Source organism: Lagopus leucura, unplaced genomic scaffold (assembly GCF_019238085.1).
Source record: "Lagopus leucura isolate 7727_CA_CO unplaced genomic scaffold, USGS_WTPT01 Super-Scaffold_73, whole genome shotgun sequence".
Taxonomy (NCBI): domain Eukaryota; kingdom Metazoa; phylum Chordata; class Aves; order Galliformes; family Phasianidae; genus Lagopus; species Lagopus leucura.
In genome coordinates, this window is record NW_024962252.1 from 64,639,152 (window position 1) to 64,664,150 (window position 24,999).

The 24,999-nt window shown below is 36.9% G+C and overlaps 1 protein-coding gene across 3 annotated transcripts in view; it reads right to left on the reverse strand.

Annotated features, from left to right (window-relative positions):
* SIPA1L2 (signal induced proliferation associated 1 like 2) overlaps nucleotides 1–24,999 on the reverse strand; it is a 141,558-nt gene that overhangs the window by 102,024 nt on the left and 14,535 nt on the right. For all 3 annotated transcript variants that reach the window (XM_042877101.1, XM_042877085.1, XM_042877092.1), the window contains exon 2: nucleotides 7,005–7,077. The gene's annotated coding sequence lies outside the window, so the exon portion shown is untranslated. The remainder of the gene's footprint in view (nucleotides 1–7,004; nucleotides 7,078–24,999) is intronic.

Below are 24,999 nucleotides of genomic sequence, written 5' to 3' on the forward strand. Positions count from 1 at the left end.
TATGTCTTGAATGCATCTGTTTCAAAATGTGCTTTAATTCAATTCTACTAAATCAAAAAAGCCAAGTTTCCAATGATGAAATAATTATTTCAGTATATAGTTCTAGAAACAAAGTTTACAGCTCTTCACAGAATCCTCTACTCTGCTTCAGTGTGTGGTTTAGCTATTTTAAGTTCCTGGGTGAGCTTAATAACAAATACAAGGGCAACAGGAATAGAAACATAGGGCTTAAAGACAAAATTATCTTTATATTTCATAAAGCAGACTTGCCAGCTACAATGTAACTTCAGTATGCCAGTTTTTGTATTTCACATTTATATTTTTATAGTCCTAACAAAGAAAAAAAGAAAGCTTAATTTAAGCTTAGCTGTTAAGTTTTTAACTAGATCACTTCACTACCTCCATACAGAATGACAATCCCAACAATTCACTATAGTGGTACAAGTTTCCTTTCTTCTTCGCCAAACCACTGCACTTTAGTAACTTAGAATCTATCAAGGTTACACATGCTACACTTTTTCCTTCAAGAAAAACAAAGTAATTCATTTATCTTTATTGTGTTTCAAAGCACATCAAAGGCAAAACAAAAGAACCAAGTTCACTTTGCTAAACCTAAAAATACCATTAAATGCTGGCTGCCCTTAAAACTGAGTTAGCTGCAAAGCATACAGCTGTCATTTAATGCTCACACTTCCTCTTCCTCTATATAAAACCACCAACTGTCAAATGTAATATAATAATTAGCATATGTAAAGCAAAAGGCCTGAAATACGACATCAAGTTACTTGCTCCCTAGAAGACAGGTTCTGAATTAAACCTGAAGATGCATCTGACCTTCAAAATTTTAGAAGTCTTGACAAGAACAAAACAGGAAATATATACGCATGTTTACAAGTGTATTCTAAATTTTAAAATGAGCAAGAAACATTCTCTTCTTGGGGGGGAAAAAAAAAAAAAAAAAAAAAAAAAAAAAAAAAGGAATCAGAGTCAAAAAAAATCAAAATCACATTCCTTGCATCTAATTTCTAAACATGTTACAGGCAGAACACTCATCGTTGAGTGGTAAGTAAATATCTGTGAATGGTACTTTGAAGCCAACTAAAGAATTAAGGAATGTAGAAATAGTGTATCTAATCTGTCAGCCTCCTGAGCATAATTAGCTGTTATCATCATTAACAAGAATGAAGATCACTTGTCTTTTGGAGGTTGTAGAAAAACAACAACAAGCAGCATGCCACATACAGAATCAGTTCAACTCCTCATTTCTTCTAAGCAAGCAGTTAGTATAGATGTTTAACAAAAAGTATATGAAATGGAAACGTTTTCCTGTCCCTCTTATAAATAACCACTTCAAAAAAATGTTTAAAAAAATTTAGTTTACATTTTTAGGAAAACTTTGTTGCTACAGCAGACTTTGATCCTCAGCATTTGCTGGCATGTAGCCCTGCCCCTCCCAATGTTGTCCAACATTTGCTTTCATGTATGATAACAAAGAAATCTCAAGAAATTTATGAAGAAAATTGTCCTTTCTTTCCTCCTCCTTTCTCCCTGAACTGTGATTTTTAGCCATTCATATCACTTCCTCCATTTGCAGCATGAACAAAACCAAATTGTGTACAAGCTGACAGCAGATGAAGTAGAGTATCAGGGGAACTTTTGTAGCACTCCCTCCCCCACTCACCTTGATTGATATACGTGACAGATTACACAGTACATTCAAAATTAGGAATCTGACAAGCAAATCTAGTTACCAGGCTAAATGGCATCAGAAGGCAAGACAAAATTGCAAGTCTAGCAGGTAAAAACTATGAAGTATTGTTCAGAGCAAACCAATGACTTTCTACAAGACTAAGAAAAAAATAAAAAAAATACTTGTGAGATTTCTATTTTTGAAACCTGATACTTCCTCACCTCCTCTACCCTCCCTGACCCCATCTCTCCTCACTCCAGTCTTCACAAACAGGGTTCAGGGCATGCCAGGTTAATAAGCAGACCAAGTCAGCCTGCAAAGAAATTTTAAGTTGTCTGCATTTTTTAGATAGAGAGTGGGTGTGATATGGTATGGTAACTAAGAGAAGACCAAGCATGACGAGAGGCCAATCTGTATCACATCATTGGTATTTTAAGATGAAAGATAAGGATTAGAACTTATTCCAAACAAATACTAAGACACCCTGCAGGCAGGGTAAAAATATTATAGCACAGTCAGTTTCACAAGATCAAAATTGATCTTTGTTCTTTCCACTTAGATCCTGAAAAATACTTCCAAAAGCTCTATTTTTTTCCCCTGGGAGGGAAGAAAAAACAACAACAAAACACCAAACACTGAGCTGAGCCTAAGAAACGTATCTTTTCTTTTACTACTCTATCACCTAAACTTCCTAATCAGGGGGAAAGTGGCTTAAGCATCATCCCTGCTTATCTATAGCTTGACTATGAAAGAAAGAATTGCAAGCAAACTTGTGTCCCAGGCAATCATGGAATGTATTAGTATGTTTTAACTTTTTTCTGCCTGAAAAATACATAGTGTTTCCCCTTTTCTTATAAACTGTCAGAGAATGACATAGAATCACTGAGTAGGTAAAGTTGGAAGGGACTTCCTGCAGATTATCTAGGCCAACACCCCTACTCAAGGACAGTCAGCTACCACAAGTTACTAAGGACCACAGGTCAGGATGCAGTCATGTTTTAAATACCTTCAAGGATGGAGAACTTGGGGACTATCCTAACAGCCTGTTCCAGTACCTGAGAGCCTTCACAGTGCTCAGATGGAATTTCATCTATTTCAGTTTCCACCCACTCTCTCTGGTCCTGTCGCTTTGACTCTACCAAGGATTTCATTTCCCTTTCTTGATTTGCCTCATCAGGTATTTGTATATGCTGATAAGAACATTCACCATGTGTGATAAGCACAACCATCTGGGGTATTGTGCATTCTTCCCAGTTTTGGATCATCAACAAACATGCTAAGTACCCAATCAAACCAATCAACTGGATCACTAATTAGAATGTTAAACGGTACTGAAGCCAGCATTAATCTACAGTGTACATCACCAGCGACTGGCCTTCCGTAGGACTTTGTAGTGCTAATCACAACCTTCTGAGATGGCAGTTCAGCCAGTTTACAGTCTTTCGGTCTCTCTTGCTGTCTGTTGTTCAGCCCGTACAGATTGCTTATGACAATACGACAAGAAACAAATCGGAAAGTCTTGCTGATAGCAAGGTAGACAACATCTACTGCTCCTCTTCTCATCCACCAAGCTATCCTTCTGTGATGAGATAGCTATCAGGTGAGCTAAGCATGACTTTCTCTTTTTAAATCCATGGCCATTATTCCCATTCATCTTCTTGCTCTTTATCTGAAATTACAGGATTACACATTCTTTCACTATCGCAGTGATCAAGACAAGGCTAACCAGCCTGCACTTCTCCAGATCCTTCCTAGAGGGTGTGATCCATGCTTCCTTCCAATCCTCAGGAACTTTTCTAAATTGTCATGACATTTTGAAGAAAATTGGTGTGCCCTTACACTGCTATCAGCCATCAACTCAGAACTCGTGGATACATCCCATCAATGCCATGGATTTCTTGACATCCAGATTAAGCATTCATTACCATAATCCTCCTCTTTCAACAGTAAATCTTTCTTATTGCAGGCTTAGCCTCCCTTCTTAAGGGTCTGGGATACCTGAAGGCCACGCTTATCAGTGAAAACAGAGGTGAAGAAGGTACTGATGATCTTAGTTTCTTCTGTGGCTTCTGTTATTCCCACACCTTTGTAATCACTCAATTCAATTAATCAGCCTAGCTTTTCTTTCACTACTTATGCACACACAGTAGTCTTTTTGTTTTTGTTGTTCTTTACATCCCTCACCATCTTCATAATCATAGATGGTGTTTGGCTCTCCCTGAACCTTTTTCAAATTCTCATTTCTCACATTACTCATTCTGTTACATACTTCATTTCACCAATCTTCTCAGAGAAGTCTTTCCTTCGAAAACACGTAATTATTTTTAACCTATCTTTTCACACTGCACAGTGCTGGTAACAACTGAAAATAGGCTCATAGCATATGTTTCTGACCAATTTTTTAGTTGACATACAAGCATATTTGCATTAATTTTTCATTACTTCAAATATTTCTTTAGACTTTTTGCAAGAGCCAGAAACAAAGGACTTCAATTAATTTATCATAATCCTTCACTTTGTATGAAAGAAAAATATACATTCTAATTTATTTCAGTTTAAGGAATTGTATAAAGAGATCAAGATAGCTTACATTCTTATATTTTTGTGTTTTTTTTTTTCTCCTTCTCATCTTTTCCCAAGAACTTTCTTTCAATTCTTTGTATTTGGCTACTAGGGTGTAGTAGGTTTCTTCTTAGATTAATTTAGTTTGCACTAGTGTTACGTCAGCCTTTTGCTCACAGAAAATAAATTTATGGAGGGCTGTAAGACAAGTCCATATTAATTGCTCTCAATTGTTAAAAATAGCCTCCTTTTCCCTTTCCCTTCTAAAAGTTATCACTCTTTAGCAATTGATCTTAGATCTTCTTTCCTTAAATCCAACCTGCTCTTTCCTTTTTCCCTATGTCCTCTGCTAAACAGACAGCACAAAACAAATTAAAACAGGAGATCTTATTATTAACTTGAACATTAATCCAGCCTAATTCGTAACTTTATTGAACCTCACCAAAATTATATTGTATGTCTTAAGTGATCAGTTAGTGCTTCTTACAATTATTTCCTATTTAGAGTATCACAGAATCCTAAATCCTAGAAGGGTTGAAATCAAAGGGGACCTATCTAGAAAAAGAAAGAAGAAAGAAGTTGCTTCTGTTTATCTTATTTTCCCACCCCAATATAGGAATATTTTGGAAAGAAACATTCAAAGTAAGAACAGAAGTTTCTGATTGGCTTCAGTAATTATCTTTTACTTAGGAAGTATGGAAGAGAATAGTAGAGGAACACTAATTTACTGCAGAAGTACAACACTTGAATATACAGGAAATAAAAGAGATTTGAAGGAACGCAGTGTCAGGAGTCATTTAATATAATTTGCTTATAATTATATAGAACATGATTTGTTTACATAAAATTAACCTAATAGTACAAAACGCAGCATTTGAATTTTACCATTAATCGGAAAAAAAAAAAAAAGCTAGAATAGACTAATATCTCAGAGTATCTACTTACTTTCCCAAGTCTAAATGTATACATTTATTTTGTGCTTTGCATTACAGAGATACAATAAAGTGACTAATACTAAAGAAATTACAGAAGCTGTCTTAGAAGCAGTCATTACCAAAGATTCTTTTTCTGTTTTTGATACAGTTTGATTGCACATTCATCTTATCCTCCTAATATTATTCAGTTAGAAAGGAGGTAGAAAGGACTCATCTCTTCCCCCTGTCCCACCAAATCTGTCCATTACACTGAAAGAAGAAACAGGAGTACATGACTTTTCCCTCCAGTACCCACTAACAAGTTAACTTCAGTGCTAATGCAAATGTGCAAAAATTGTGAGATCTTCCCTTAAATCAAGCTCTTCACAACTTTATTTTCTCCTACAGAAGATGTAGAATTGTAAAAATCTTTAATTATATCACAGTACACCTTAATTCTGTAAATGATTATTACCTTCAACTTTGTATTTCTCATACACATTTGATATATGCTCTATGTTAGACTGGCCAGTAATTGAATGAATCGTAAGTCACATTGTGGCTTTGTACTATTTTATTTCCTCTCTACAAGAGACATCACCTACAACTACTTTACCCTCCATTACTTCTCTTTATCTGTAATATGAGGAACTTATATTGCTATTTTCCATATATTTCACATTTATCACTGCATTTACTTCAAGTTAATTTTCTTCATCTGAACTTACTCAACTCCCACACATTTATACCTAATATATCTTCTACTATTTGCCATTACCAATACTACAATATTCCATTCTTCAAAACAAGAACAGTTGTAGCACATATTTACCAACATCTGACAGTGACCAGATTGCTAGAGCCAATCACTGAAAAAAATATTGATATGGCAGATTCCTCTTTATGTTACAGCATCTTGGGGAATCCATGGGATAACAGTACGTAGTATGAATTTGATCAAGTTGATAAAATTTGTATTAAAATACTCCTCAAATGACTGTATATTGTTGATAGAACCCTATTTCATAAAAAAAACAAAAGCAGTTTTTATTCAGAAGTGTGCATTCACACACGCTGTCAGGTAAAGCATTCAAACTCTAAACAAGTTATTCATCTCTTCACTATGATGTAAGGAGCGCACCTTTGTTAGATGACAGTCTGACTGTACTGAGCAAACAAGAAGTGTTTCTAAAGCTTACCTACTTGCTAAAGCTATAAGCAATCCAGTTTGACTAGATCAAGGAGCTTGCAGAATTAGGAGCTTAGAAAGATGACTGCACCTCATAATTCCTGTCACAGAACACATCAAGGTAATTTTTGGCAACTGTAGGCTCAGAACTTTCTACAAACAGTTTAATTCGCCCTTAAAAAGACACTAGCATAACATACTAAAAGAGCGCCACATGGCTGGTCATATCAGCTTTCCAGAGGAAGGCCAGGCTAAGAGTTTTCAAATGACCAAAATTTAAAATTAAATATATATTTATATATATATCTGCGCTTATCCTATGCGTTAAGGAACGCAAGAGTCCTTCTGTATAACATCTGTACGACAACTTTAGCCTCAGTGCCGGTACCATGTGCTCCAACATTAATGAGAAGCAACCTGCCAAGTTACAGATTTTTGAAAAAAGACTGAACCTCACTTGTACGCTGAGCTTTATGAGCAATTCCCTTCAGACCATCTAGAAGCATTTTAACAAATCTGTAAGAAATACAGGTTTTGACATGTCAAACATCAAGACAGACAAAAACACAGATGCCAGTTTATTTAAAAGGTGGGCCATAAAACAGATACACCAAAAATATATTTGTCATGAGTTAAAAATCTTGCTTACCTTTGGTTAGAAAGCTTCTCAAAGGATGTCTACTCGAGTCACTTCTTCTCTAACTTAAATAGTATGGAGATACCTGCAAGTGAAGTGAAGTGAAGGTTGGTTGTTGTTTTATTTGTTCATTTGTTTCTTAGACGAAGGTGTCCACTTACAATATTTAGGCATAAGTAAAAAAAAAAAAAGCCTAACACAATAACTTCAGAAGAACATTAGTATGAGAATCTAATAGCATATGGAAATACAATACAAATAAACCCTAATGGCTTAAAAATTCAGCATAGTGCAACACATATCATGTTTATGTGGTGCAACAGAGAATTTAAAGATGTTATTTGTTCAAGTTCCGGGCAATAAATTGGGGAAAAAAAGCTATGCTGGGGAGGAATGTGGGGAGAAGGCGTAATAAACAACTAGCTGCAGAACTATCAGCTTGTTTCCTTATGGCTTTGCTTCAATGGTCATGATAAAAGGTGCACAGTAGAACTGTATTTTTTGCAGCAAGTAGCTCAGTAATATTTTCAATTACAAGTCAGAAAAATTCATTATGTTTCATAAAATATTTTGAAGGAAAATTGTAGTCAGTTCTTTCCACAAAGTTTAAAAAACATTCTGCTACAACTTATGGAATGAATTCCAGCTAACAGAGCATCAAACACTCTAAACTTCACATTTTACAGGCAAAAAAGAAAGCCCTTAAAACATTAACAAAAATGTCTAAACTAACAACTAACAACTCTAGCTCAAACATACAGAAATATTGCTAATTCAGAAAGAAGTAAAATATACTTAAAACTATTATTATTATAGAGGATCCTGAACCTCTAGGTGAAGGTGTGGGGAGTGGATTCCATTCCACAGTAATAGTGGAACAAGTCTGAGAGTTCCGCATGCAATTGAATTTATACAAGTCTATGGGGCTGTATGATATCCTTCCTAGGGTTCTGAGAGAGATGGCTGATGTGGTTACCAAGCTACTCTCCACCATATTTGAAAAATCATGGCTGTCTGGTGAAGTCCCCAGTGACAGGAAAAAGGAAAACTCCCATTTTGAAGAACAGGAGAAAGGATGACCCAGGGAACTACAGGCCAGTGAGCCTCACTTATGTGCCTGAGATCATGGAGCAGATCCTCCTAGAAACTATGTTAAGACACATATGAGACCAAGAGGTGTTCTGAGACAGGCCGCACAACTTCACCAAGTGCAGATCATGCCTGACCAATCTGGTAGTCTTGTATGATAGAGTGACAGCTTCACTAGACAGGGGAAGGGGGACAGATGTCACCTACCCGGGCTTCTGCAATACCTTTGATATGGTCCCTCACATCCCTCCTTCTCTCTAAATTGAGGAGTTACGGATTTGAAGGATGAACTCTTCAATGGATTAAGAATTGGTTGGCTGGATGCAGCCAAAGAGTTGTGATCAATGGTTCTGTGTCTGGGTGGAGGCTGATCACAAGTTGGATCCCTCAAGGGTTGGTCTCGAGACAAGTGCTCATCAACATTTTCATCAGTGACATAGACAATGAAATTGAGTGCACTCTCAGCAAGTTTGCAGATGTCAAGCTGAGCAGTGCAGTCAATACAGTGGAAGGAAGGGAAGCTATCCAGAGGGACCTGAACAGGCTGGAGAAGAAGGCCCTTGAGAACCTGATAAGGTCCAACAAGGCCAAATGCAAGGTGCTGCACTTGGGTGTGTAAATACCACAAATGGTATTTACATAAAATGGGGGAAGATCTCCCTGAGAGTAGCTCCACAGAGAAGAACTTGGGGGTCCTGGTAAATGAGAAGCTGGACATGAGCCAGCAGTGCGCTCGCAGCCCAGAAGACCAGCTATGTTCTGGGCTGCATTAAAGGAGGAGTGGCCAGCAAGGAGAGGGAGGTGACTGTCCCCCTCTACTCGGCTCTTGGGAGACCCCATCTAGAGTACTGCGTCCAGGCCTGGAACCCCCAGCAGAAGAAAGACAGCTGTTGGAATGGGCCCAGAGGAGGGCCACTAAGATGATTAGAAGGCTGGAGCACCTCTCCTATGAAGAAAGGTTGAGGGAATTGAGTTTGATTAGCTTGGAGAAGAGAAGGCTCCAAGGAGACCTCATTGTGGCCTTCCAGTACTTGAAGAGAAGATATAAACAGGAGGGGGTATGACTGTTTAATGGTGATAGGACATGGGGGAATGGTTTTAAACTGAGACAGGGGATGTTTAGGTTAGATACTAGGAGTAAGTCTTTCCACACAGAGGGTGGTGATGCACTGTAACAGGTTGCCCAAGGATGCTGTGGATGCCCCATCCCTGAAGGTGATCAGGCTGGATGTGGCTCTGAGAAGTCTGGTCTAGTGGTTGGCAACCCTGCACAGAGCAGAGGGGGAGGAGGGGTTGAAATTAGATTATCATTGTGGTCCTTTTCAACCAATGCCATTCTCTGATTGTATTTCAGATAGGTCTCTTAAATCAACATATAGAGATATCATATATAAAATCACTATCTACCATTATGGTTAACTAGCTACATATGTTATCTGTGTTAACATAGTTTCAAAGGGAATTTATTTTACCATAATCTCAGATAGTAAAATCGAGCTTGAAAATACACAATGCTACATTCATTTTGAAAGAAAGGAAAACACAGCAGGAAGCTATGCTATTTCCTCTACTAAACAACCACCATAAGGATAAAAACAATTCTAGAAAGTATTTTACTGAATATGAAAATGAAAATGCACAAAAATACAGAAAATGAAAAAGCACAAAAAGGTCCAAGATTCTAAGTCAACTACAAGTCTAAATATTATGGTCCTTTCCAAGTCTAAGGGTTCTATGTTAGATAAAAATAAAAAATTTAAAAACACCCTGTCACAAATGATTCTGATCGCCTGTTTATGAGTGTAGAATGTAGAATCCACTGGTCCATAAAGTAAAGTAACTTCAGAGAATTACATGGTTCTTTCAAGAGATAGACAAATTGGAAAACACTAGCCTTTGTCCACATATTGGTATTTTTTTAATACAGAGTTTGAAAACAGTGCACTGCACTGGGAAAAGAAATTAAGAACTGATTAGAAAAATAAATTGGCACACGTAAGAAGAATTAATGGTTTTACCAGCATTCTAAGAGTTTTCTTCATAGTATCTTATCCTACATGTGCGAAGATATGCAATTTAAAAGTTATTCAAAACACAAGTTGCTTTAAATTCATTTAAGGTAACTGCATATCAGAAACAAGGTGAAACCATGCTTATTTTCTTCAATATACCATAAAACTTGATTGTAATATTAGACTTCAGAAGAATCCTCTGAGTAAGAAAATAATTATACGCCTGGACATCCATTCACTATTCCCAGGGTACAACCCAGATTGCTTTTTTTCCTCCACGAAGTAATACATGTATCTGCAGGTCTTTCAGTCCTCTCTTTCTGTTTTTCTAAGTGCCCCCTGGAATCAAAAACCAGGACTTTGCTTCTACAGCAAATGTCACTGAGGAAGCCAACTTGGCCAATGACAAGGCAAAGAAATGCTCATTTAAGATACCTAAAATGTGAGTTTAAGAAGGCCAGTCACATCATAATTCCCATTTGGCAAAAGGTCAGGCATTCAAACTGTTGCCTGCCATATACTGCACACCATTTCCAAAGGTTAGAAATACACTTATCTTGATCTCAAATTCCTATAACCACAACTAGTTGGTACAATACAGAAAACAAGCAGAAAAAAAAAAAAAAAGGCTGGAATACAAAGCATATAATGCTGGACATTAAATCACTGTGAATTCTTCCTTCTCAAACCTGATGTGAAAACAATCTGCCCCTGAACCTTTGGTGTTATTTACGCCCAATCTTTTAATATTTTCTCTTCCTATTTTCCTATCACAGGAAAAGCAGAGCATTAGTATCAGACATCTAATTTTTTTCTGGCGAGTTTTCTTCCTCTGAAAAAAGAAAAATGTTTTGTCTAGTATGAAAAGGATTGTCCAGAAAGGATGGCCTAGATGGACAGCATCCAGGTCAGAAAAGCCTAGTTCTAAAGTTGGCTTCCAAGAGCTCTGAACACTGTACAGATGGTCACTACATGGATGAGCTCATAGCAAGACACCCAGAACAGCTTACTGCACATTCACTATGATCTATATATCAAGTCTGAAGTTGGAAATCTTGGACACGCTTGACTACAGTAGAAGAATTATAGATAAAATAGAGGAAATATGCATACGATATAATTTGTCACTAAGTTTATTTTTAACTATTTTGCCTGTTTCCTAGGCAAATCTGTTGCCTATCCTATCAGCTTATATACACCTGTCACACTGAAAGAAATGCCTCCTACTTATTACCATGGAAACTACAACATATACATAGTGTACAGTAACACTGATAGAGCAAATTCTCTGCTAAAAAAAAACAAACAAAACACTTCTTCAACATAGTCACCACCATCAGCCAGCTCACACAGATGAGCTGAATCAAGATGCTCTTCATTTTCTGGTGTGATAGCTGTGCGTGGCCAACCGAAACATGGTTTGTTTTTCCCATGTCTGTCACCACTGCTGAAATGCACCACCAAACAACCACCGCACTGTGCTCACATCCACTCTTTGTTCTCCAGAAATCTTCAGCAAGCATCAATAAACGTCAACAGGTGCAACTTTTCCTCACAGAGGAATTCAATGCCACACCTTTGCTTCATATGCATTTCTGTGTCAGATGCCAATTGGTCAGAATGTCCCTCAGCTGTTATCTGTCAGACAACAATGAAACAGAATGGAGTATCAGTGGGAAGGTTCAATCCCTGCTACCATAACATGAACATCTGTCTCTGACATCATAAAATAGGAGGCATTACTTTCAGAGCTGCTCTCATATAGACACAGAATCGTAGAATGACATGGGTTGGAAGGGACAAAAAGAATCACCAAGCTTCAACCTCCCCGCTGCATGCAGGGCCTCCAACCTCCACACTTAATACTAGAGAAGGCTGCCCCAAGGCCCCATGCAACCTGGACATGAGGTCTGCATACAGCCAACAAATGTACAGTTGGAAGAGTAGCATGGTTAAGATGGTACTTTACAGGTTTTATAGTTGGAAAGATTATCATGGTGGAAAAGAGACAATCAAAGAAGAAATGCTCACCTGTACCGAGGATCTAGGCTCACTAAAAGGAGGGATCTCCAGAAAGAGATCCTTCCCCAGTGGCAGTCAACCCTTACATGGGTTGAGGAAGAGTGAAGCCAGGCCCCACTCCTTCCGGTCACACAGCTGAATTGCCTTCACCTGTGCTCCCAGGGCTGACCAGGTCCTTTCTCCAGGTGCTCAATCAGTGGTTCAGGCCACAACTCAACAGTTCCCATACACAATGAAACCAGATTATTCTGAAATGTTTGGAGATAATTAAAATGCCTAAAATTCACAGTTCTTATCAGTTATAAAAGGTTCCTGCTGGTGCTAGAGAAGATGCATGAAAACCAAATAACTAGCCACAGAAATTAATTTCACAACATAAGAATAAAACAACATGATTCCCATGAGAACTATTGTTAGTATATATCACAAGTCAAGTAAAATTTTGAAATGTACGTGAGGACTGCACATATTCTCAATCTAATTATAACATTTCTTTAAGAACGATGATGGTAATTCAGCAGTGGCTAATTTATAAATCCAAATTCCATAAACTCTTACCTTTTATTCTGAAGCGTAACCTATATCTGATCAAGTTCTTAAAATGATCATATAGGATTTTCGACTAAACCAAAATGTCTCATGTTCTAACTCCTGCTTTGATTTCAGCAACTAAAGGGGTTATCTAGCACTTCTCAGGGTCAAGACTGAATTGATTACATGTGTTTTCCTGCCTGTTTCCCCTCAAAAAGCTAAACTCAATTTATCTCCATATAAATTCCAATATTCCAAACACAATAGGTTGATCTCTGTAAAGGCACTTTTCCTTCCTTTCATACAGAAAATATCCTGTAAACAGCCTATTCCCCACTCTTTAAGTGACTGCCTTTGTTTACAGGAAGGAAAGGCAACAGAAGCCTTGCCATGGAACAGCAAGAGCTGAAAAATTCTGCTTCATTTCTTACTGTGCAGGTGTTTCAGACATGAAATCTATTGTAATTCTAATTCTTCGTTTCAGAAAGAAAACATGCTGCTTCTTTTTGAAATACAGACCAAGAAACAGAAAACAAAAGAGTAAGGAAGTAGCAGCATGCCTCACTGTGGAACAAAATAAAAATATAAAATGAACAAGCCATAAGCAAGATCCACAAGGTGCTTTCTTTTCTTAGCTCTGGGTAATGAGACACAGAAAGACAAGAGTCACCAAGATTTAGAAAGTGAAATGTAATTAAAAAAGCATGGACCCAAAGATACAGCTAATAATCCCAATTAAGCATTCACTTGATTTGTTTTGTTTTCCAGCTCTCCCAAATCTCCACCCTTACCATTCCTCTTTCCATGCAATACTTTTATAATACTATCAAATAAAATATTTATTCAATGTTTGGGAATGTACTTGCTGCACAAGCTAGTACCTATGCTTTAAAATTTGTAAAAAAAATCTGGTTTGGGACACCACTTTTTCTTTTATGCTGACTTATTAACAAGGCTTTTCCTCTTACATACATAATACATAATTTTTCTTGATTTCATGCTGCCCAGCATGAAATAAGCAAAGTCAAAGATGGCCAGAATCTTGATTTATACATTAAAAAATAAAAAAAAAACAACACTCTCTTATTTTACAAGTTTCAATAGTACAAATGCTGGTTGCAAGTTGCAAAGTATATTTACAACTCAAGCTGATACTCCTCATTTACAGAGTTTCTTCCCAAGCTCTATCTTGAACCAAGCATAATCAAGTTTTAAAGAAGTCATGAGCAAAAGGAAAAATAACCCCCGTTGGTTCAAGATAACTGATAACTCAGTTTGTACATGCTTGTGAGTTTCAAAAATACTTAAACCTATTATAGTAAGAGTTACATTCTAAGATCAGTAATTATTGCATATCAAAGCGTGGAAAAACACAATTCAAAAAACAGTCAAGCAGATGAGTAATGTAGCAGTTTATCATTCCATTTGAAAAGAAATCTTGGGAGTTAATGCTATCACAAACTACCTACGACAAAGATACTTTATTTGACCCAGGCTGGCCAAAGTTCATCAGCTACAGACCCATTTAGTTATAGTAAACCCAGTGTCTACTGGGGTTCCACAGAGCTCCATTTTATGGGTAGTTTTCATCAGTGACTTGGATACAGGACTTGAAGGTTATGTTTAATGAACTTAATGTCCTTTTTTTTTTTTTTTTTGACAAGTTACCCAACTAGTTGACCAAGGGAAGTCAGTTGATGAAATCTTTTTGAATTTAAGCAAAGTTTTCAATACTGTACCATATAGAATCCTTCTGGACAAAGCATCCAGCACGTAGCTAGACAAAAAGATAATGTGGTGGGTGAATGATTGCCTGTTGAATGGGGCTCAAAGGGCGATATTAGAGAGGCTCACATCAGGCTGGAGGCTCATCAATAGTGGAGTTCCCCAAGGCCCCAATTTTAGGGCCAGTTGGTAGAATTTAGACAAGGGTGCCTTGTCAGGGAAGGGGTGGGCAGGTGGGACTGGGGAAAGTTTCTTCACCAAGATGGTGACGGTGCTGAGCACCAAGCTGCCAGAGTTCAAGAAGCATTTGGAGAATGTTTTCAAATATAGGATTTGAATTTTGGGTGGTGCTGTGTGGAGTCAGAAGCTAGGTTCTATCATCCTTTTAGATCCCTTCCAACTCAGAATATTCTGATTTCACTGTCATGGTAAATATTGCTCCTAGTTCTATGAAACAGTGCCTGCGCATGCAGTGAAGGAATGATATGATCCACTACCTAGATGGATGCAATGCTCAACCCTGGACATGTAGCTGAATGCTAAACATGGAACAGAATTCAATAACCAGAGAGAACACTGACCCAAACATCATCTCACAGTTCAATGCAACAGGAAGCCAACTACAAGGACTAGGTGGGCTGAACAATTTGAAGGTTAACACATGGATCACACTGTTTCAATCATAACATTTTCATTAAAACATGCAGTTACTTAAAGCCTGTTAAAAACAACATGACAGTTCAGCTTGAAACAGAATGCAATGTGATCAGTTACCTGGGGAAATAAATTAGATCACTGCAGTCTGAATACTTAAGGAAAGATTTGCTAATTAGATGCAATTAATTACTCAGCAGTACTTATTTGAAAAGCAATATCCATTCTGTTTTTGTCTACCTAAGTCTCAGACTGACTGGTGAGAAGAATTGTTTATGGAACCTGCTGAGCTACCTATAATTTTGGATAATCCTTTCTCTGAGATGGATAGTAAAGAGTACTCGTTATAGAAGTGATATAAGGTGGACAGTGCTCTTGGGAGCATAAACAGGTTTACCTTTAGGACTTGCTAATTTTCCTACTACTCAACAGCAACTCTATCCTTCTCCTGAAGGAAAAAAAAAAATAATAAAAAAAAATAAAAAAATCAATCAGCCCTGCTCTAACTTGGAAGAGTTCTTTAAAATTCAGGAGTGCTGTTCATGAGAAAAACAGGAAATGCAAGCTAGACAAAAGCTCTGCCTTTTGAAACTCCTTTTTCAACTGGGAAATGGTCTGTGCACTATATTGAAATTATATTAGAAATAACCTATCATGACACCTTCTTACCTACAATACGTGTTGTCAATTTATTTATATTCATTAAAAAAAAAAATAACAGAGCTAAATCTTTACAATCTACATTTTCAACACGCCACCTCTCACGCTGCCATTCTTGTGCTTAACATGAATATCATTTTTATTCCTAGCTCTTCCCTCTCCCCCCCTTTTTCTTTGAAACAATGCTCAACTCCAGGCATTTCTTCCCCCACTTTGCAACACCTCATACTGACCATGAAGCAAAACCACATGGTAATCAAGACCACAAAGAAAACATGAAATCATATCAACTTTGACACTATAAGTTACCACATTTGGACTACAGATCACAGAAGATGCAATACAGAGTAGATAACACAGCCAATTTCTGATCTGTTCAGTGACACCTTGTCTTGAATGTTGGCACAGGTTCTTTGATCTCTGCTAGAATGGACTCAGCATTCACTCCTCATATTTACTTTAATATACTTTGTGCTCTTCCATACTTCACCACAAAATTAGGTGAACAACTTAATTATGAATGGCTTGGTATAATCACAGCAAAGCTGAGTATCATGCCATACAATTAAAAAAAAAAAAAAAAAGGCTTTTAACATCCTGTGTTGAGCAACATGAGCTTCACAATGAGAGATCTGCAGTGTTTTTGATACCCACTAAACAAAAAAAAAGAGAAAATACAAAAATGTAAATGTTAAAATTTTAATGACGAAGATGAGTTATCAGCCCGAACTGAAGTTACTACACAAGACCAATCTCTGCCTAAATCCATTATAAAGAAGAAGAAAAAGGTCAACAATAAAGATGAAGTAGTATTGATAATTTTCTATTAAAAGAAAGTGGAATGGAAAACAACTGACATGGGATAAATGCATAGAAAAAGATGCAAAAATTATTCAGAAGTTATATAAAAGAAACATGCAACTCACAGCACAAATTTAGCTAACTTTGTCATTCACACAGATAATTTTAAAATTTCAAATTCTGAAAAACTTTCTGCTGTTCCCATAGGGCAGCTCAATATTTTGTCAGTAACTTTTGTTTGTGCAGAGAGTGTGCTTTGTTGTTCTTTTCCTCTCTCTGTGTGATACAAAGAAAAATAAATCTTTATCAGCTCTGTTTTTCTTCAAGAGTGAGAAGTAGGGCAGGTTTCAAATATCAGTGGAGAGGATTTTTTATTCGTATTTGTTATTTTCTCTCATAAACAGGATTAGAGCTTTGGGAATAATGCCTCACTGTGCGTACAGTATACCATCTTGACAGCGTTGCTTGCTTTTTCAAATAAAAATGAGCCACAGTCACTTCAGAATGTGGTAATCAAAGATAGTGAATAGAGGATGAGCAGAAACCTAATCAAATGTAGGTTTTTATAAGTTGGTACCACTGCTCTAGTGGCAACACAACCACACAAGTACAAGGCAGGAAGCTGAAACCTAAACCAATCCACAAGTGATGGAATGAGTTTAATTGTATGTTTTTGAGCACAGATCATAGAATCATGACAGTGATGGATACAAGAGACTTCAGAAAGACACACTCCTGCTCAGATCAGGGCTGTCATCAGCACTAGGAAAGGTCAGGTATGGCTTTATTTCATTGAGTCTTGAATACCTCTAAAGATGTAAAACTGAGCAACTTCTCCAAGCAGCCAATTCCTGGGCTGCACTACTTCCAGTAGTTCTTCACATCTTCACATCCAGTTCTTCTTCACATCTAATGGGAGCCCTACCAAATCACTGTCTGTGGTCATTGGTCCACTATTGTTTTTGTAACTGCTCTTCAAGTACCTGTGTGATGCTCTCAGGTCACCTACTAGTCGCTGCTTTGTCAGGAGAGCCAAGCCTCGCTCTGTCAACATCTTGTGACAGGTCATGCGCTCCAAGCAGTGGAGCTACTACCCAAGCTACTGGTGCTCCCCACTTCCCCAACATCTCCCCTGAACTATGGGGAATAAAATCAGATATTTAACATCAAAATATTTAATATACCTTCCAGATATCCATATTATAATTCTGCACTGAAATAACCAGTTAATTAAAAAAAACTAACAGTTCACTAAATTTAGCAATTGATTTCATCATTTCTTCAGTCAACAGAATTATATCATCATAGCACATTTCATAGAAACTTATACACTTGATTGAAAAACCTACTCAAAATTCTGTACAGTCCTCTTTCAACCTTAATTCTAGGATCCAACACTGAAAAGACAGACAATGCCTCCAATTGCATTTAAATGTCTCTCACTTCCCTTTGAAGCATAGAGACAAAAATAGCATAACTGGTCATCAAAATCATTTCAAAAATATGAGTCTCATAATTTACAGCCATTGCTTTTAATAGTCAGCATTCAATTACATGGCAAAACAGTAGAATAGAATAAGCCAGATTAAATGCACACACTAAGTGCAAAATATAATGGAATATATAAGAAAAACATTCCATAAAACATAAGGAATTAATAATGACCCTTCTATGAACTGCAGAGATCTGGGCTAAGAAGTACACTACAACACACTAGCAAAAATACTCTTTCCATTCAGATTGACTAATTTGGAATCAGTCAAAAATTTCCAGCACCTAAATAATATCAACTCATATCCACAGATCACCATTTTGGGGACAGATTTCAGCTACATTGTAAGTCTAGTATCAATTACAACAAAGACAAAAATCACCATAATTTTACCCAACAGGTGAACTGAGGGAAATGATACTCTTTACGGAAGTTGCAACACAGGATATTTTAAGCTACAGTAGTTATCTTACATTAAAAAAAAAAAAAGCTGAAGCCCATAAAAGCGTAAACTTGACATAACAATGAGAATGGAATCACAATACATTACATATATACACGCAAATGGAAACGAATTCTTCTGCAATTACTTTGATTTTTCTAAGTGTTTTAGATTCCCATCATAACTAAGGCCCTATCTACATACTTATATTACAGTCCTGCACATATTCTACTTGCCAGACAAAAAAGAACCTATACACCACTTTCCATGTGTTTTAGTGCAAAACATTTTGATTTAAATAATTTTCTCACTACTGTATTTCACTCATCCCTGATATAGATGCAAGGATTTTTCATTCACAAGCAGTTCTAATAAACAAAGCAAATGTGCAGCACTGTGAAATCTTTCATTATCTACAAGGGATGCTTTGAAAGTAATGTCACCTGTTTTACTATGTTGGACTACAAAATCATAGGTGGATGTAGGTACAACAGTAGAGATTGAATCTTCTCTCCAATAATTCCATTCCATTTTGTTGCTACATGACAGAGAGGCAGACTGAACAAAAGGCATCTGACAAGTGCACATGAAGTGAAGGTGCGGCACTGAAGTCCACCATGCAGAAAAGTTGCACCTCCTAACTTTTATCTACACTTGCTGAACGCTTATGGTGATCAAACATTGGACATTGGTACACTGAGGTGGTTGGTGGTGTGTTTCAGAGAAAACAGCGATGTGAAAGACAAGTCACATTCCAGATAGCTGTGCACAGCTGTCACATCACAAAACAGAGAGCGTATTGATAACTCATCCATGTGAACCAGCTAATGGTGGTGACTACATTGAAAAATAGTGCTTTTTTAGTGGAGAATTTGCTCTACTAAATAGTGTTATTGTATTCTTTGCATCTGTTGAGGTTTCCAAGGAAATAAGTAAGAGGCATTACTTTCAGAGCAACTTAAGTATCTTATGAAAATCAGACACAGTATAACTGTGGAAAAAAAACAGAGCAAGAAAATTTAGCTTCGTGTTCTACAGAAATTGGATCTACATGATAAAACTTACTTACAGGTAGAGATTCACGTTTCCCTTTTATGACAAGTGTGTCCTACACTGCTGCTCTCCATTCCTTTTTTCTTTACTAACTGGTTAACAGAATAGTCAGCAACTTCACATTTATCTTAAAATTAAAACTTGGTTTCTAGTCAGAATTGTATTGTTTGGATTCATTTTCCATTTAGGGTTACAAGATGCGCGTTCTCTACTTTCTTTAAACGGGTTGTTAATAAGATTTCCAGTTTGCATTTTTAAACCCATTGTTCTTGAAAACAAAACTTCAAGAACATACTACAAACACAGCATAGTTTGTCTGGTTCCAAATGAGAAATACACAACACGTATTTCAGACACGCCTAAATAAACCAACTTGACAATCAGACTAGAAGCATCCCATAACCACTATGGTATGAGAGAAGAAACAAAGAAAAGGAATAGATAATAGCTTGCCACCAATAAAACAAAAAATCACTAAGACCAAGTTTTGTGTGCTGTACCAAGAAGTATGTGAAGGCCTTATTTATGAAGGATTTTTACAGACTCTAATGTCTGAGGGACATAAAAAATACAACACATTTGAATTACTGAATAATTAGCAAGAATGACAGTTCTACATTGCCATGTGCCATATACAGTTATTTTCGTTCCATCTTCAGTTAAAATATTCTCTGAGTTTGTATTTCTAAAGAGGCCATCTGCTTCTGAACTTAAACAAATGGCCTTAACTGTGAAGCAGTTATGGCTATGAGTATTTGTGAAACAGGAATAATAGCTGCCTATAAGTTGCTTAAGAATAAAAGTTTGTCACAAGGCTGCTCATGCTCCATATTTTTGGGCAGAGTTTAGAAAACAGCAAGGCTTTGCACCTACTTGCATTCTGCTAAGTAGCCCAGACTGAACAGCACTCAGATTTGGCACCACATCATGCCACATCTGCCTTAAAAGTCTACTCATTCAGTACACTGACCTCCAATCTAGTGAATATAATCTTTGGACTCGTTAAAAATACTCATTAACTACAAGTAATTTAACCTGACTTGAAACAGACTTTTAAGGCTGCCAAAATTCTAGAAATATACAGCCTTTATCTCAGCCACTGAGTCAAAACTAAACCAAGACAAACTCTTCTATTACAAAGTTTCAGTTGCTATCAGGAGGAAGGTTGGAATAAAATAGTGTCAGAGTGCTTCGTAAATCAGTTACTTTGTGTGCAGTCATGCAGTTTTAGCTCAGTGGTGCACTTGTATAACAATTTATACCCTCTAAGGGCATTATCTACCATAAATTCAGTTCCAAAAACTGCAATAAAGAGCGATCCACCATTTCCACATAAAGCTATCTAGCATCCAAAAGAACTCCACAATTTAAATATCAGCTGGCTTGAAATCCCATTTTTGTGACAGGGATATTCTAATACAGTTTTAAAGTTTAACAGGATACATAAAAACAAAACAAAGCCCAATAAGATCTTGTATTAAGCTGATTCTACAGGCCAAGAATAACTTGTTTCGTTCTGCTGAGTTGTAAACCCAAGATCACTGAAAGAACAAAAGAAAAAGTGATCCACTTCTAAGTGATCCGCTCTTCTAAGAGGAGTTTGCTTTTTTATGTTTGTTCATGGAACAGAAAACGAAACTGTTAGTCACATGCTTTGTCCTTCTGCATTTCTGCTATGTGCACAAGCACATACACACACACCCGTTTACTCAGTCTCTCCCAAACCCAACAGTGGGTTCTGTTGCATTTTATTTCCTTTTAGTAGCAGGTTATTCCCAAGAAATTCTAACTACACTGCAAGAACGTTAAGAATGAGACTGAATGGTACTTAAAAAGTGCTTGAGACAACTGTACAATTGCAATACATACACTTAACAGTTATTAGATCCAAGTATCTTAAATATCACCCAGCCTTCCTCTTCCAATAAAGTTATTTGTGTTTATTGTCTGTCATGATTATTAGCTAGACAGTTTCTAAACAACTCATTTTTTAAAAACAAAACAGGTACAAAGATGCTTTTTATTGAAGACAGAAGTATTTTCAACTTAGTGTATTTTAAATATGTACGGACTACAAGAAGAACAGAAAACATACATTATATTTCAGAGTACTCGGAGGGAACAATATTTTTGTCTGACATGCTTTTTTATTCCCCAAAACAGGAGAAACAGTATCCATTGGTGATTTCTGAATCCAAGAGATACTGAAAAATTTTCAGTGAACTTTTCTATGCAAACACAGAAGAAAAAAAAAATCACAATTCTGGACCTTGGGACTACAAAGGGAAAGATGAAAAATAACCTTCATCAGAACTTGGATTTAGAGAAACAAAAAAAAAAAAAAAAAAGACGAGTGCATGGGATTTAGTTTATACCCAGGCTTTGATTCTATTGTACTGAAAGCGACAGGTGAAAAGAATCTGTATCAGCTCTGTGGAACTGTGACAGTTCTATACAAAGACAGGCTCACTTTGCAGGGCTTTTGTTTATCTTGTATCAGTTCACTACAAAAGATAGCATTCAGTTTTCAGACAGATTTTTTTTGTTCCATTGAGACCATAGGGTTAGGCCAGTAAGACTGGCTAGCCAAGTTACTCACTTGTGAACTCTGATATTAATAGGTTATTTTGTCATAGACTGCTCTCGATATAGTAATGGAAAAGTACATATGAACCAAAAAAAAGGTTAGCAAACCTCAACCTTGCCTTGTGTGTCTTTCTGCTGAAAAACATCAACACTGGCAAAATTTAGATCTACAACTCCATTTGACCTAGTCAAAGAACAGAAGAACAGGCAGATGAACATGAAGGGGATTCTTTTGATATAATAAAAAATTTATAATGAATGTCATCTGACACAGCAATTAATATATAAAAATAAATCTAAAGGTTTTTTCCTCCAAATAATTATTATATTCATTTAACAATAAAATGGGAACATTTTGAACATATTTGTATGTATGGAAGTTATTCTTAGTAAACACATGTTCCCACAAGGCCTCCTCATTCTTCCTGCATCTAAGATCATCACGAAGGCAAAAAATACCCATTTTTCCTTGATGCATTCAAGTATGGAGAGCTAAACAAATGAGGACCTAAAGCCACCAATTCATTGAGAAATCACTGTTTGATGAGACAAACTTACTTGATTGCAAGTATTATATATACATACATATATAACTACTCTCTATATATTTTAGATTTATATATATATAACTAGTCTAATAATATGTTATCTTTTTTAACCTACTTTCTTCATCTGCTAGTACTTTGCAAGTTGCTCATCTTTGATTATAAAAACGTTATCAAAACACGATGGTGGCTACAACAGTCACAAGGAGGGAGGAAAAAAGAAAAGTAAATTAACAAGGAGCCTCTGTTAAGGTTTCCAGAGCTCTCAAGTCTTCATACTGACTGTATGTACCATGCAAGGAGTTTAGAAAAACATCTAGTTTTACAGGACCATTGGTCAAATTATGAGATGTTGATGATACGCAGAGTGCTTAGAATTGCAGAGTATCCAGAGAAGGAACACACCAAGATCATCAGGTCCATCTCCTGTTTCCAAACAGGACTATTTGAAAAACCTACAACCTTGTGTCTGAGAGCTTTGTTCAAATGCTTCTTGAAATTTGGCAGACTTGGCACAGGATATCTCAATTTGGAAAGGACTCACAAGGCTTTAATTACCATCATACCTGAGCACCAGACTTTACTTAAATATTTCATTTACATGTATAACCCTCAGAAAGATCAACACAGTGGAATAGCAATACAGGAGGTGTAATAACAAAGCACAATAGAAAGGCACTACAAAGAAAAAGGAAAAGTGCTCACCTGTCTCTAACAATCTAGGCTCACTGGGAAAACTCCACAAAGGAGGGATCTCCAGAAAGAGATCCTTTCCCAGTGGCAGTCAGCCCTTAAATGAGGTCTAAGAGAGGTGCAGCCAATCTCCACCCTTTCCAGTCACACAACTGAACTGGCTTCACCTGTGCTCCCAAGGCTGACCGGGTCCTTTTCCCAAAAGCTCGATCAGTGGTTCAGGCCACAACCCAACAGTTCCCATACTATGTGATAAAGCTTGCAGGTACTTGCAGGTACCAAACAGAAACAAAAGGCTAAGATTTGTAGCTTAGAAAGCATTCAGGCACTTAAAATCCACTGAGTTAAGAACAAACATACAAGACCACTTTGTGTTCTATAGGTTGACTTACCCTCAAATCGATGAGAGAGAAAAACATTCATTTCTAACTTGCTTGAAAGGATAGAGTAAAAACCATTGTCTATTGATGAAAGACCACTGCATCAGAGGAAAGAATTCAAAGCCAACAAGAAATCTCATTTTGCCCTAAATTTTCTACATTAGGTGCTGTACTAATACAAGATGTACCATACAAGATGTTGCAAGATAAGTAATCTCACTTATTTGCCAGAAGTCAATGGGTAACCTGGGCTTTTGGCCTAATCAAAGCCTGAGCATGCCCCCTCGGCAGAAGTAAACATGAAACCTTACAGGCATGAGCAGTCAGGAAACAAATCTGGGTACACGCTTTCCAGGCAGAAGTTGTGAGCTAACAGTCAGCTGCCTTTCATCAGGATGTATGCTCTGCCTCCAGCCTCTGGTTAAATGAATAACACACTCTACCCCTCTGGGTACAGTAACATATCCAGGGTTGGAGTGAGTTATGCTGCTGTACCATAGGCCTACAGTTATTCAACAAAGAAAGGTGATTGTTATCCCACAAGTGGATAATGGCAGTCAGTAGAAGGGTGTAGGAGACAGAATAGAGCATGGAGTAAAGGCCATAAAGAGTTTTATTGTAGTAGGAAAGATTACGTAGGAAGAGGAGAGTATAAGAGTAGAAATTATGTTGTTACAGTTTAAGAGAAAAATGCATTCTGAACAGAATTTTTCTTAATTTATTGCCAAAAAGGTTGAAGGTCATAAACATTTAATTAGAAGCTGAAGTTTTATGTTTCATAACATCTCACAACTGCAAGGCTTTACTGCGGTCAGTTCAACAGTAAGAGTTTTTATGTTGTTGCTATAAATCACCTGAGCTACTGGTAATTAGTTGCAATTTTGTTTTAGTGCTTCTGAAGCTACTGTCTCCAAAAGGCTCAGTACAATTGTTTCTATCAGTTTATTCCCAAGTAAGTAATCCCATTAGGATTTGAGCTGACTTTGAATTATTAGTTTCTTGGGGAAAGGTAGAAGCAAACTAAGAGCCAGAACACTACGGTTAAATAAAACAATTTGAAAGCAAAATAAAGCATGTGCGTGCTGAAGTTCCTCTTTCAAAGAAAAGGTGCAGAAAGGAGTTTCCTGGGGAATAAATGGAAAGTAGAGGTCTGACAGTTATTTCCTTAAGTCTCAACAGCTGAACAGAAGAACACAGTTCAACCCCATACCCTCCACGCAACCATTCACTACCTTTTCTCCACAACCAAAGCTTTCCAATAAATGAAAATGTCTTCAAATTCCTTCCTGCATCTTAATCTCCAGAAGTGCAAATTCATACAC